Below are 12,564 nucleotides of genomic sequence, written 5' to 3'. Positions count from 1 at the left end.
AATTTAACCTGTTATTCTTATTCTTATTCCACGAAGGCCCAGTAGGTTGGGTATTTAATACCCCTGTAAAAATAAAGTTACCTTATTAGCAAGCAATCCAGCCACAGAGAGGATCTTTAGAGTGCACCTGTCTCAGGTGAAACCTGTGTAATATCATTGTTAACTTTAGCCATCAACGTTTAGCAGCAGTTTGAAGGTTATATTTCTTTCATTGGAGGCCTTCAGCCCCAATTATGTTATTAAATTTGATATATGATCCGTATGTACGATCTTCCCCTCTGCTATTCCTTAGTGGCCATTACCAAGCCCCCGTCACCTGCATCTCCGCACTATTGGCATACAAGAACCTTCCACGCCGCCCGCCCTTCTGCAACACCAATAAAGATCGCACTCTCAAGTCTGCAACAACACTTCTCTGTCGTCGAGATCTTACTGTTTCAGTGCCCCCTCAACCGTGCGCCGCCGTCCTGCAACAGAAGTGGGGTACGGGCCCACTCCACTCCCGTGAAGGCTCCTTGTGAACGGCGCGCCGGAGTCCATCTCTCGGCAAAAGCTGACGTGCGGTGTCCCTACCGCCAACTCATCTGGGGACTGTACATATACTTCTAACCTGCGGCGACCATCACCACGACTACCCCTCTCATAGTACCGGGAGAAGTGTATCTGAGGGTACTTGAGGGGTCCGGGCGAAATCGACTAGGTATCAGCAGCGGCGGCAGGTCTTGCCGTCAAAACTATCAACATGTTGTTAACACTCTACCCCAACAAGGACAATCCAAAGCTGGAGCTAATCAAGTCTCTACCGATAAACTTAAACTTTGAAATTTTATTTTCTTCAACTGAAAATGTTTTCTCAAAATTCTTCTGTGTCACCCCAAGGAAGGACATTTGGGGGGGGGATGAGGTCTGTACCGGGAGGTACACCCCAAGGCCGCGCATTCAAATTCAGCGCTTTAACGAACCCCTCTATTGGTAAAACAGAGAAACTGAAACTACACCAACTTAGAACTTTAATCAGAAGATGTCACCACAGAAATATGATGTAATTTTGCTATCGTGCAGTTGCCTAAACTGAGTGAATTTATCCCTGTTTTGTTTGCCATTCATCTAGAAGTTTGGACATTCTTCCACAGATGACATTACTAAAAACTATGATCATGCACCCTGGTGCGAGTTGTAAGAAGTTATAATTTAAAGAAGTTTTGTATTTCTAGGTTTTTGTAACTGATTGATGTTCATTTATTTTTGGGTTGGCAATATTTCCTTTTTCTTTCCGCCAGTTTTGAATCTAGCCAATCCCTAATTTCTGTAATTAATTTTCCACCTATCACAGGCTTTTTGTTCGATTCTGAGTGTTACTTTTAAAATCTACCAATAAAATTGAGAGGGTGTGACTAGCTTATTCTTGAATGATCTCGAACCTTCCCTGAGGGTTTATAAACTGCGGCTTTTCTCGTTTCTTGGCCAATTGATCGTCATCTTACTGAGTGTGTGTGTCAAATCAGGAGGCGGGCGGCCTCTTTTGTCGGTCAACAGAACATCTCTCGAGCTCCCCTTCATCTTGGTTGAGGTGACTACGTTTTGTAACTTTTCTTCTGTAAGGTGTTAAAGAAATTCCTATACGAGTCACTTCAGTAGCTTGGGATTAGTCCCTGTTTTCATCGGCGTAGAGCCCCTCAGAATTATTTTAGTGTTCATACCTAGGAGTGCAAGTATACGCCTTCACTCATTTTGTGTTCGGGCCATTAATTTAACCTGTTATTCTTATTCCACGAAGGCCCAGTAGGTTGGGTATGTAATACCCCTGTAAAAACAAAGTTCCATTTGTAAACGGTGGTTTGAGAGACTCGAGCTTAATGTAATGTTACCTTGAGTAGACAGTAAGAAATTGAGAGGCTGTTAGCTCTTTTTCAGATTTTGTATTTGTAAAGAGTCCCTCTGGAAGGCTAGATATTCGATTTTGGGAGCAAGTGCTCCATGAATTAGGGGATTTCTGCCCTTGAATAAATTTGTAAATTTGAGCTAGGAGCTCAGGAATTGTAAGGCGAGGGGCGTAAAGCCCAGGATTTGTAAAAATCACTAAATTTTGGATTTTCCTTGTCTTGTTTAAAATTTGTCATTGTACTTGTTCTTTCATTGTTATGAAAAATTGTTAAGTTTGAAGTTCTAAAAGAAATATAACCTTTGTTAAAGCTTTAATCCTATTCTTGACATTGTAGTTAGACCCATTCACACCGGCACCTTCTTTAACCTCTTTCTGCTCCACGGGTAACCCCGTAACAATTATTATTATTATTATTATTATTATTATTATTATTATTATTATTATTATTATTATTATTATTATTATTATTATTATTATTATTATTATTATTATTATTATTCGTTTTGACGTCCTAGGGACCTCTAGCTTGTCTTAACTGTTACGCTTCCATTTTCTGTCTGTGTGCCTGCTTCTTTCCATCTGTCCACTTAATTCTGGTGGTCCCTCTCCTTTTTTTGCTTGTGAAGGACAGTGGGGAGACTCCGTTTGGGATGGGTTGTCGATACTGAGATCGGTTCTCTGTGGTCTCTAATGGGATCTGTAGTTCCTGTAGGTCTGATATTATTATTATTATTATTATTATTATTATTATTATTATTATTATTATTATTATTATTATTATTATTAATGATATTTTCATGGAAACAACATATTAATAAGTTGTGTGAAAAACTGAGGCTAAGCTTATTCAAAATGCAAATCGTTAAGTATATAATACCTCATGGTAGCTTAGAAATGGTTTATCATTGACTTGTTTAGTCACTTATATCATTCTCTTGGTACGAAAACTGAGGAATACTTAGCTTAAGTGAGGATATGTTAACAGGAATGTACCAGAAGGAAAGGTTCTTGAAAGTTAAACAACTTTATATGTACAACATAGTTAAAGAAAATTACTGGAAGCCACAATATAGAATTGTAAATGAACATACACATGGAACAAAACTGAGGCATATAAGTTATTTTCATACCATCAGGTACTACAACAAATATGGATCCAGAACACTGCAAGTTGTAATTCCTAAATTTTTGAACAAGTTGCCCTCAGAATTGACACTCTTGGAAACAAAACATCAACTTAAAAAACATGTGAAACTACGGATCATAGAAAATAAATTTACAGTTTAAATATTTGTTCATGAATGAAAAATGTACCACAGACTTATCTATTTTGAATGATACTTTCAGGGATTGAGAGAAACTCACAGCACAGGACCAAATTACAATGCTAATGTAAATGTACAAACCTCATTTATGTTGCAAAGAGTAAGTATTGCAACAATGTACACAAATACGACACAACTGCACCGGCAGATAAGAACATCAAGTGCCTTGCAGGTGTGAATAATTGGAAAGATACAGTAATGTATAATATGCTACTGCATATTTGCAAATGTATTTTAGATCAATTATGAATAAATAAATAAATAAATAAATAAATAAATAAATAAATAAATAAATAAATAAATAAATAAATAAATAAATGATTATTATTATTGTAATTATTAGGGGGAGTGTACGGTGAATTATACCATAACATATGGAAAACAGAAATTACAAGCAATATACCTTTTTTTCGCCTTTAAGGTACTCCCCATTGACCACAGTGCTCTTTTTCCAACGCGTATGCAGCAGCTGGAAGCTGACAGTGAAGGCGTCTTTTGGAATCGATCGAAGAAGAGATGTCACAGGTATATGGATGTTTGGTGTATCAGCACAATGTGTCCCTTTCAGGATTCCCTCGAAGAGGGGTGCCGGCGCCAGATTATCGTGACGCACGGTGGATGTTGGAGACCAGTGACGCGCCGCTTAGCCAAGAAGTTGCGCAGTCAGGTATTGTCGTGTAGGAGACTCCACTTTGCAGTCCTGTACGTATTTGGCCATACACGCAGGATGCGTACCATCAGACGTTTCAAAACATGAAAACAAAAGGGCAAGGACAATCTCCACTTCTTCATAAACTGCCGTCATTTTTTTTTTTTTTTTTTTGCTAGTTGTTTTACATCGCACCGACACAGATAGGTCTTGTGGCGACGATGAGACAGGAAAGGACTAGGAGTTGGAAGGAAGTGGTCGCGGCCTTAATTAAGATACAGCCCCAACATTTGGCTGGTGTGAAAATGGGAAACCACAGAAAACCATCTTCAGGGCTGCCGACAGTAGCCGTCGTTGTCGGGACAATCATATAGAATTATCTACCTCCCCAGCTCCTTTCCGCCATACTTAGTAACCCCATTTATCGGAGATGAGTGGCAGCAGAATAGACGTCACTTCACAACAAACAGTGGTCAATGTAATGTTATTGTTGATCAGTTTTACAAGCTTTCGATATTGTAAGTATTCGCATTTAGTTTCCTTCCGACTCTGTGATATCAAGGCATCTATTCTTCTTTACTTCTTTCATGAACCGCTCTTGTCTTACCCTTTAAGCGATCATTCCTTTATAGTTTTCTCTCATTTTTTATTATCATCTTGACAATTTTCATTGTCGATGTGGACCAATGACCATGCGTTTTTAGACCTTAAGACAATCATGATAAAAACCATCGCCAGTTAACATACTTGAATTATTTTTATTAAGAAGAAAAGTTCGCCCGAATGGGCATTAGATTATAAACTAGCTCTTACGATAGTCACTCAACGACTTTGTTCTCGCTCGGCACACGGTTGTACGATATCTGTCACACTTATTACTGCACAGAATACACACACAACTTTCATTAGGATCCTGACAGGCTTTGTTCACACAAACCTTATGGTGAAAGCCATGAATGGCAAGTCGTGTTATAATATGTCTTTGTTCTTAGTTTTCACTGGTCCAGTTCCTGTCGAGAATGGCATCCGTGGTGTAGAAATCTAATTCGATTTCTCTCCTCTTTGCTATTCTTCCTTCTGTACGCTCGATATAGCTTCTTGTGCATGGCAGATATAGTTGTAACCTCAGATTTTCTACACAGAAGTATTCTTTAGCTAGTTCATAAACCAGCTTTGTCGGTTCAAATTTTCCCACTCTCAATACATGCTTTAAAAATCGACTCTTTATACTCTCAATTTCTGCTAGGTCCTTAATTGACAAGTGTTCCCAAACTACCTGTAAGCCGTAAGTTGCTATGGAGTTATGGTTGTTTTGAAAGGGTCATTGCTGTGGCCAGGGACACGTCCGTTATATTCTGGATATTATAAATTGCTCTTATCACGGCTACTGTTCTCTCTTGTATATGATTTCGCTGTGGTTTGCAGGGTTATTCCTGGATACGTAAATTTACTGACCGTTTCTAGCGGTTGTCCTTTCAAGTAGAGTGCGTCTTTCACTGAGGTTTTTCCTCCCTTCCTAAAAGTCATCTGACTGTCTTATTCAGGTTAATTTCAAGGTGATTCATTTTCACCCATTTCCCGAGCTCTGTTAGTGTCTTTTGCATTTCCTCTCTGTTCTGGGAACCTATTACCATGTCGTCTGCATGGAATATAAGTGAAGTTTCTGGAGTTGTGTTAGTGATATCAACAATGTCTGCTGTGGTGTTGTTGAATAATAGCGGACTTAGGGGATCGCCCTGCAGCACTCCGTTCGTCTGTATGATGGGTTCTGACGTAGTGACGCCATCCTCTATAACAACTGTGTTGAACCTCAAAATGCTTTCCAACGATGTTGTTATCTGATTATTCACTCCAGTCATGTTTTTAACTTTTAGCATTATGATTTGTCTGTCTAATAGGTCAAACGCTTTCTTATAGTCAATTAAGATGGCGTACTATTTGCCCTTTCTGAGGCCCTCTTCTATCTCTCCAAGCAAGCAACTAGCTGTCTGTATAGTGCTTCTTCCTCGAGTGAGTCCAAACTGGCAGTCCGGTTTATTTGCCTCTTCTTCCAGTCTGTTTGCTATTATCTTCTTGTAGATCTTGAGGGGACCTGTAATAAGGCAGTAGTTGAATATGCTGGTCCAAAGTGGTAGTAGCATTTCAATGGACTGTTTGAGATGTTCATAGTAAATCTGGTCGGGGCCAGCTACCTTCCCGTTTCTTGCTTGTTTCACTGCTTCTAGGACTTCTGTTTTCTTTATGGGTCGTGATGTAGTTGTAGTGCCTACCCCTGAGGGGTGACTCGATGAATTTTGTACGTAATCGAAGTTTCGGCTGTTCAATATTTCTCCAAAGTGAGTTTTCCATGTACTCATAGGTATGTCCTTACCCTTTGGTGTTGCTTTCATCCGAAGTGCGATAAAGGGGTCTATCCGTGCTTTTTCCATCAATTTCCTAGACTCTGATTCCATATATGCTGACCGCTTTTCTTATACTAGCTGTCTATATCCCTTTCTATGGTTTGCACAGATCTGTAAGTACAAATCCGATCCTATAGTTCTCGCTCTATACGGGGCTAGGAAGGTTCCCTTCCTTTTTGCGTAGCATTCGTTGTCAGACCAAGGTTTGGCTCTTCTCCGTCTGCGTGGCTTTGTTGCTTGTTGTGGAGGTGAGTTTTTCCACCGCCCAATTAAGGTCACCCTTTCTCTATGAGGTAAGCTGCCTTTTCTGTTTCCCCATTTTCTATATGTTTGGCTAAATCAAGCATTCTTGGGGGTTTTGGTTTCTTCTTCCCTGCAGGTTGGCATTGCTCATGCCTCCCAACTGTGAAATCTGTAGCTAACGGAAAATGTTTTCTAATAGGTGCTGCTACCGTATTCCACAAAGTTTCTTGCTTAATTATAGTCATTCCTTCTACATTGTAGAAAACTAAATCTATACTGCTAGATCCGGTGGGTGCAAAAGATGTCTTCTCCTCCTTCTTGTTTACTAGTGTGAAGCCTTCATCCATCATGTCCAGCATTAATTAATTTTTTATTTAATTTGTCTATCCTGAAGTTGAAATCCCCTGCTATAAATATGTTTCTGTCTCTATTGTTCAATTTTGCAATAGCTGCTGCGAGTTTTTCTATAACCCCTTCTGTACTGGAGTTCGGATTTATACATATGCAAATGACGGTGATTTCTGTAGTTTTCACCGTTAACATCTTGTCTTCTTTATACGAAACTCTCAGTTACCCAACTGCATCCCTCAGGAAGCAAGATACCTCTTCTTCTGGTCTCCCTCTAGTGGGTATTGCAGGTGCATCTATCCCGTAGAACCCGGGTATGTCTATTGGATCCAACACAAATGTTTCCGTGATTAACAGCACATCCGTTTGTTCGATTGTCTTAAATGGTCTATATACCCATTTGTATATGATTCTGACCGAGTGTGGGTGTACTAGTACAAAACTACATAAATTACCATTGAGTTGATTTCACAGCACAATCCGGAGATCCAAAATTCCAGAACTCACGTTTCATTCCTCCGTCTGTTATGTTACAGTAGCAATCTGCATGAAATGAAGGGATTTAGCTTTCACATCGAAAAACGCACAATGAATTTAACCTATATAGAGGAGTGTTATGTTATTATACAATATTCTTAATTTTATGTATGCGTTGAAATATCACTGATAATTAATCGTTTTTCTCGAAGGAGTAATCAAACCATATCCAGCCGTAAAATTATGAATTCCAAACTTGAACAAACGACAATGACAGTGATACAGTGTTTACCTATACCTCCCATTACTCCCCGTTATTGTGTCTACAGTGTCCGTTTAACTCTGTAAGTGCCGCTATTACTTGTAGTTACGTAACTACCTCGGAGTTTCGTACATAACCTCTCAGCAGTTTGAAACCTTTGGTGAAAAGTCACTTCTGAGTAACAGCAACGAATAAATATACTTGTGTAATGGGTCTGCTTGTCGAGAGTTATCAACGCAAAAATACAATTTCCTCTCAGGAATCGTAACATAACGATATACGGTATACTCTCAGGAGTTTGAAGTCGAAGTGTACGATCATCAAGCAACCATGCGACCGCTCCAAATGAAACCGAGAAAGCTGTAGTAAAAGCCTTCTCGCATCTAACACAAGACTTGAGGAACACATCCTACAATAGAATTACTCAAATGCGAACTCAGCATTTGCTTGTTACTGTAGACACGAATGATACAGAAATACCATTATTTTCAAATTCTGAGCAATGTAGAGACTAAACTCATAATTTATATATATACATGTAGATGCTCTCCTCATCACCCCAATAATTCTTTTACATCGGTGTTTTCCATTCTGTGGAACAAATTTAGGGGATCCGTGGCTTTACATACATGTCTTAATTTATAAAGCACTCAGTTTTTCACAATCAATATTTTATCAGCAGGCGAAAGAATGCCATGGCATAACATGTTCAAAGCTACCCTACCCCATATCCTGCACTTCCTTTTCTAATACCCGTCAAGTACAATTTATAATCTCCTATCTCTTCCTCGTTATCTCCCCTTACCCGAATATCAGTTACTCCTAGCACATCCAGACGCATCCTCTTCGCTGACTCAGCCAGTTCTACACTTTCTTTCTTCCATAAGCCCCATTAATATTTATAGATCCCCATCAAATTCAATTTCCTTTGTATATCATTTACTCGAGTACGAATTCCTGGCGGATCATATCATTGCTCTCAGAAAAGCCGATCCATGGCATCTTAATCCTGGACTTCTGGAGGCGGTTCATTTTGTGACGTGGGGAACCCGGTGAACAATATGCCCCTGATTGTCAATTAGTATCTGGATCGAACTGGTAGTACCACCTCTCATCGCCTATGATGATTGTTGTCAGAAAAGCTGGACTCGTTCACACGTGTCAGTGAAATCTCCAGCAATTTCCACCTGTGTTGCGCTCTGCTCATCAGTCAATGTGCAGGAAACACAAATGCAGAACTTATCTTACGCTCACCCTGATTGTTGTGAAGGATGGTGTTCACACTCTCCTTCCTAATCCCTAATTCCTCTGATATCCTTCTCGGAGACAGTCGCCGGTTTTCTGTCAGTATCTGCCACACTTGCTCGTTGTTTTCTGCACTTCTGCTTGTTCACCGTAGACGTGGGAACTATCAAGAGTTTCCTGTCCTGACCAAAAGAGTTTGTGCCGGCCACATGAGTAATGTACTCCTTGCACACTGTGTATTCCTTGGAGATAAGAAATTGTGACAGAATGTTCTGTTATCTTTGGAGATTGTTTATTGTTATTGTACCGGGGATACACCTTCTCCGTCCCGTTGAACCGTGCGCCTTCTAGAAGGCCATCTGTGCTGTGAATCCTGAATTAATCTAATTCAAGATGCATGGATCTTTAACCTTTAGATGTCTCTACTATCGGCCTATGTGCCCCCTCTGGCGGGATTAAAGACAATTAATTTTAAGGGAATTTTCAATTTTCATTGTTTGTAAACCTTAAGTTTTGTAGATTGCTTTTCATGTGCTAAAGTTGTCAGCGCTCCTACGGCTTCCTTCTTCCTTATTTATTAATCAATCACGAATTTTGTGAATTTTTCTCTAGCCAATTAAAATTGGGGGGTGTACAGACATTCTACCTAGCCTAGGAGAGTTCTGGAACTTTTATATCTGAGATTCTATAAACACTGGGCGCTTTGGGCCGTATTGTCATATTCATCGCTCCGGTCTAGTGCGTGTACAGCATAATAGGAGCCATGGGATGTAATCCCGCATTCGGTAGGCCCAACAGTTCAAGGTAATGGCAGATATCTCTTAACATATAATACCTCCAGGCAGATAGCTTGAGGGGAAGGTTTCAAACTTCTTTGATTAATATAAGGTTCCGAAATCACTGTTTAAATGTAAATTTTCGGCATGTCTGTGGACTTGGTTCAAATTTCTACAGGAAAATATGTAATTTAGGGAATAAAGAGCGTTCATCTTCTGTTAATTTCTATTCAACTTGGTATAGGGTGACTAAGATTTTCTAAACCTTTCAATTCTTCACACTGCTTTCGTACTTAATATTTCTCATCTAGACATCCCCTCTAGTATAGGCTTAGCCTCTGCAACTTCGGGCCATAAGCTCATTTATGATTTTAAGTGTTTTTCAAAAGGAGTGTAAGAGTTTCGCCACCTAGCCTTTTGTTCACGGCCGATGGTCTGAAACCTTTTATTTTTGCATTAAGGCCATTTAGTATGGGCACTCATGACAAAAGGTGTAAATTACTGTTGAGCAGTAGTGACAGTAAACATAGTATTTGAAGTTTATCTGGCGTAATTTGGTAACAAATTTGTGCCTCTGAGAGTGTGGACCGTAGTAAATTTTGGAGCGCAGTCTCTTAGAATGTAAGTGAGTGGAGCAAATATATGCTCTTGTAAAGTAGTGTACCTTTAGAGCTACATCCAGATTTTCTAAGTACCAAGTTCTAAAATAACAAAAAACGGAAGAAATAAAATTTCAAAATTTTGTACTTTATCTTATGCTCTGTTTAGTTCACTGTCCACCTATTCACCCCAGCACCTTCTTACACCTCTGTGAACCACGGCAATCCCGTACCAGTTATGAATAGATATCCACTGATAGTGTATTCGAGTGTAAAATAATATTGTAGTGTAAAAATAAATAGTAAGTGCTGCGTTATATTAGTCCCTTACAAATATTGGTGACCGTCGATGTAATGGAAGGCATAAAGCCAGGAGACTCTGTCGTGGTAGTCGATAAGGTAATCGTGATACGTCCTCCTTTCTGGGCCGAGAAGCACACTCTGAAGCTCACTGCTCGGTGTACGATCTCAGGTATCACTTCGGAGATGACAAAATGTAATTATCTCCTAGTACAGTTGGATCAAAAATTACGGAGAATATATGGCACCCATCAATCAGTCACTACTGATCCGCATTTAGGGCAGTCGCCCAGGTGGCAGATTCCCTATCTGTTGTTTTCCTAGCCTTTCCTTTTATGATTTCAAAGAAATTGGAAATCTATTGAACATCTCACTTGGTAAGTTATTCCAATCCCTAACTCCCCTTACTATAAACAAATATTTGCCCCAATTTGTCCTCTTGAATTCCAGCTTTTCTTCATATTGTGATATTTCCTACTTTTAAAGACACCAGTCAAACTTATTCGTCTAATGATGTCATTCCACGCCATCTCTCCACTGACAGTCCGGAACATACCGCTTAGTCGAGCAGCTCGTCCCTTTTCTCCCAAGTCTTCCCAGCCCAAAGTTTGCAATATGTTTGTAACCCTACTCTTTTGTTAATTCCAAAGAAGTTAGTAAGTATAGTGCCCCAAAGAAAATATTATTAGCAATATTTTCTGATAGTGAAGAGAGTGAAGTCAAGAAATGATAGGTGGGCTTGAGCTTGGGGATCCCAAACCTAGCATATATTGAGTAAAATGCGTTGATTATCAGGGACGAATTCCTCCTATAAAATCCTTCGCACATTGTGTCTAGATAAATTACCAGCACTCATTATAAATACATTAGCGATATCACACGAGAATCTTGACAAACTTTGAGTTAGGTGATCGCATTTGGGATTTTGAAAATGTGAATGCCTTTCAGCTTCACTTTCTTTATCAAGAATAACGTCAAGATCGCCTGAAGCCTGCCTATTTACTGACTAACGGAAGTGGACAACATCGTTTGGAAGCACCAGATCCTCACACGAACTCCCATGCCAAACCAGTGAAGGACAATCAGCAACAGAAGACTACTCGTTTTGGGAGAACTGTACATTTCCCTTCTCGATATTTGGAAATTCTGAAGGGAGGGTGATGTGGGGACCGCATGAGTAATGTACTCCTTGACATTATGCACATTGTATACTCCTTGGAGAGAAGATGTTACGATAGAATTTTTTGATATCTTTGGAGATTGTTTATTGTTATGACTAGATACTCACTGATAGTACATTTGGTAACAATTCACATATCGGTCACAAGCATAAATAAGATAATAATCATGGCTGGCGGTGTCGCGAATGGACTCTGCCATTGGTTGAAGATTAACCCAATGAAACAATGCTCCCATAATTCAAGACAGTGAGATGTTTTGACCAACTTAGGCGGTATAAAAATAGCCAAAACAATGAGGCATTGTTACCGTCACACTAAACATCGTTGTAGTCGGGAGGAAGAATGGAAAGAATAAGACTATGTAATCAATAACAAAAATATCTCGCTGTCTTCAATTATGGGAGTGACGTCTCATTGCGTAAATCTTCAGCCAATGGCAAAGTCCATTCGTGCCACTGCCAGCCATGATTAATAATTGAAAAGGAGAAAAAATAACATTTTGAATGTTCCAGGGCTAGCCATACAATAATTTCGAATCACGCCACTGTAAAGCATAGATTGCGCTGATATCACACCTGTAAATCATGGGACAAAAATCATAGAATTCGAATTTTCGAGAGGAGGAGTAATAATTAACCTTTATAAATGGTCCAGGGCCAACCATTACGTTTCGTCCGGAGAAAACGAAGCGTGTTAATTTTAACTAGATACAGTGGTGTGTAATAGCGCTAATGCTAGAGGCCTAAAGCCGCTTTGCGGCTTCATCAACGTCCAATGGGTTTGCAAGTAGAAGGACTTAACCTATCGAGTCGAATGATTTTGTCACTTGCCGGGCAAAACTGCTGCACTAACTGAACTGTTGCCGGAAAAAT

This window comes from Anabrus simplex, chromosome 1 (assembly GCF_040414725.1).
Source record: "Anabrus simplex isolate iqAnaSimp1 chromosome 1, ASM4041472v1, whole genome shotgun sequence".
Lineage (NCBI taxonomy): Eukaryota > Metazoa > Arthropoda > Insecta > Orthoptera > Tettigoniidae > Anabrus > Anabrus simplex.
Note: the sequence above shows the minus strand (reverse complement) of the source record.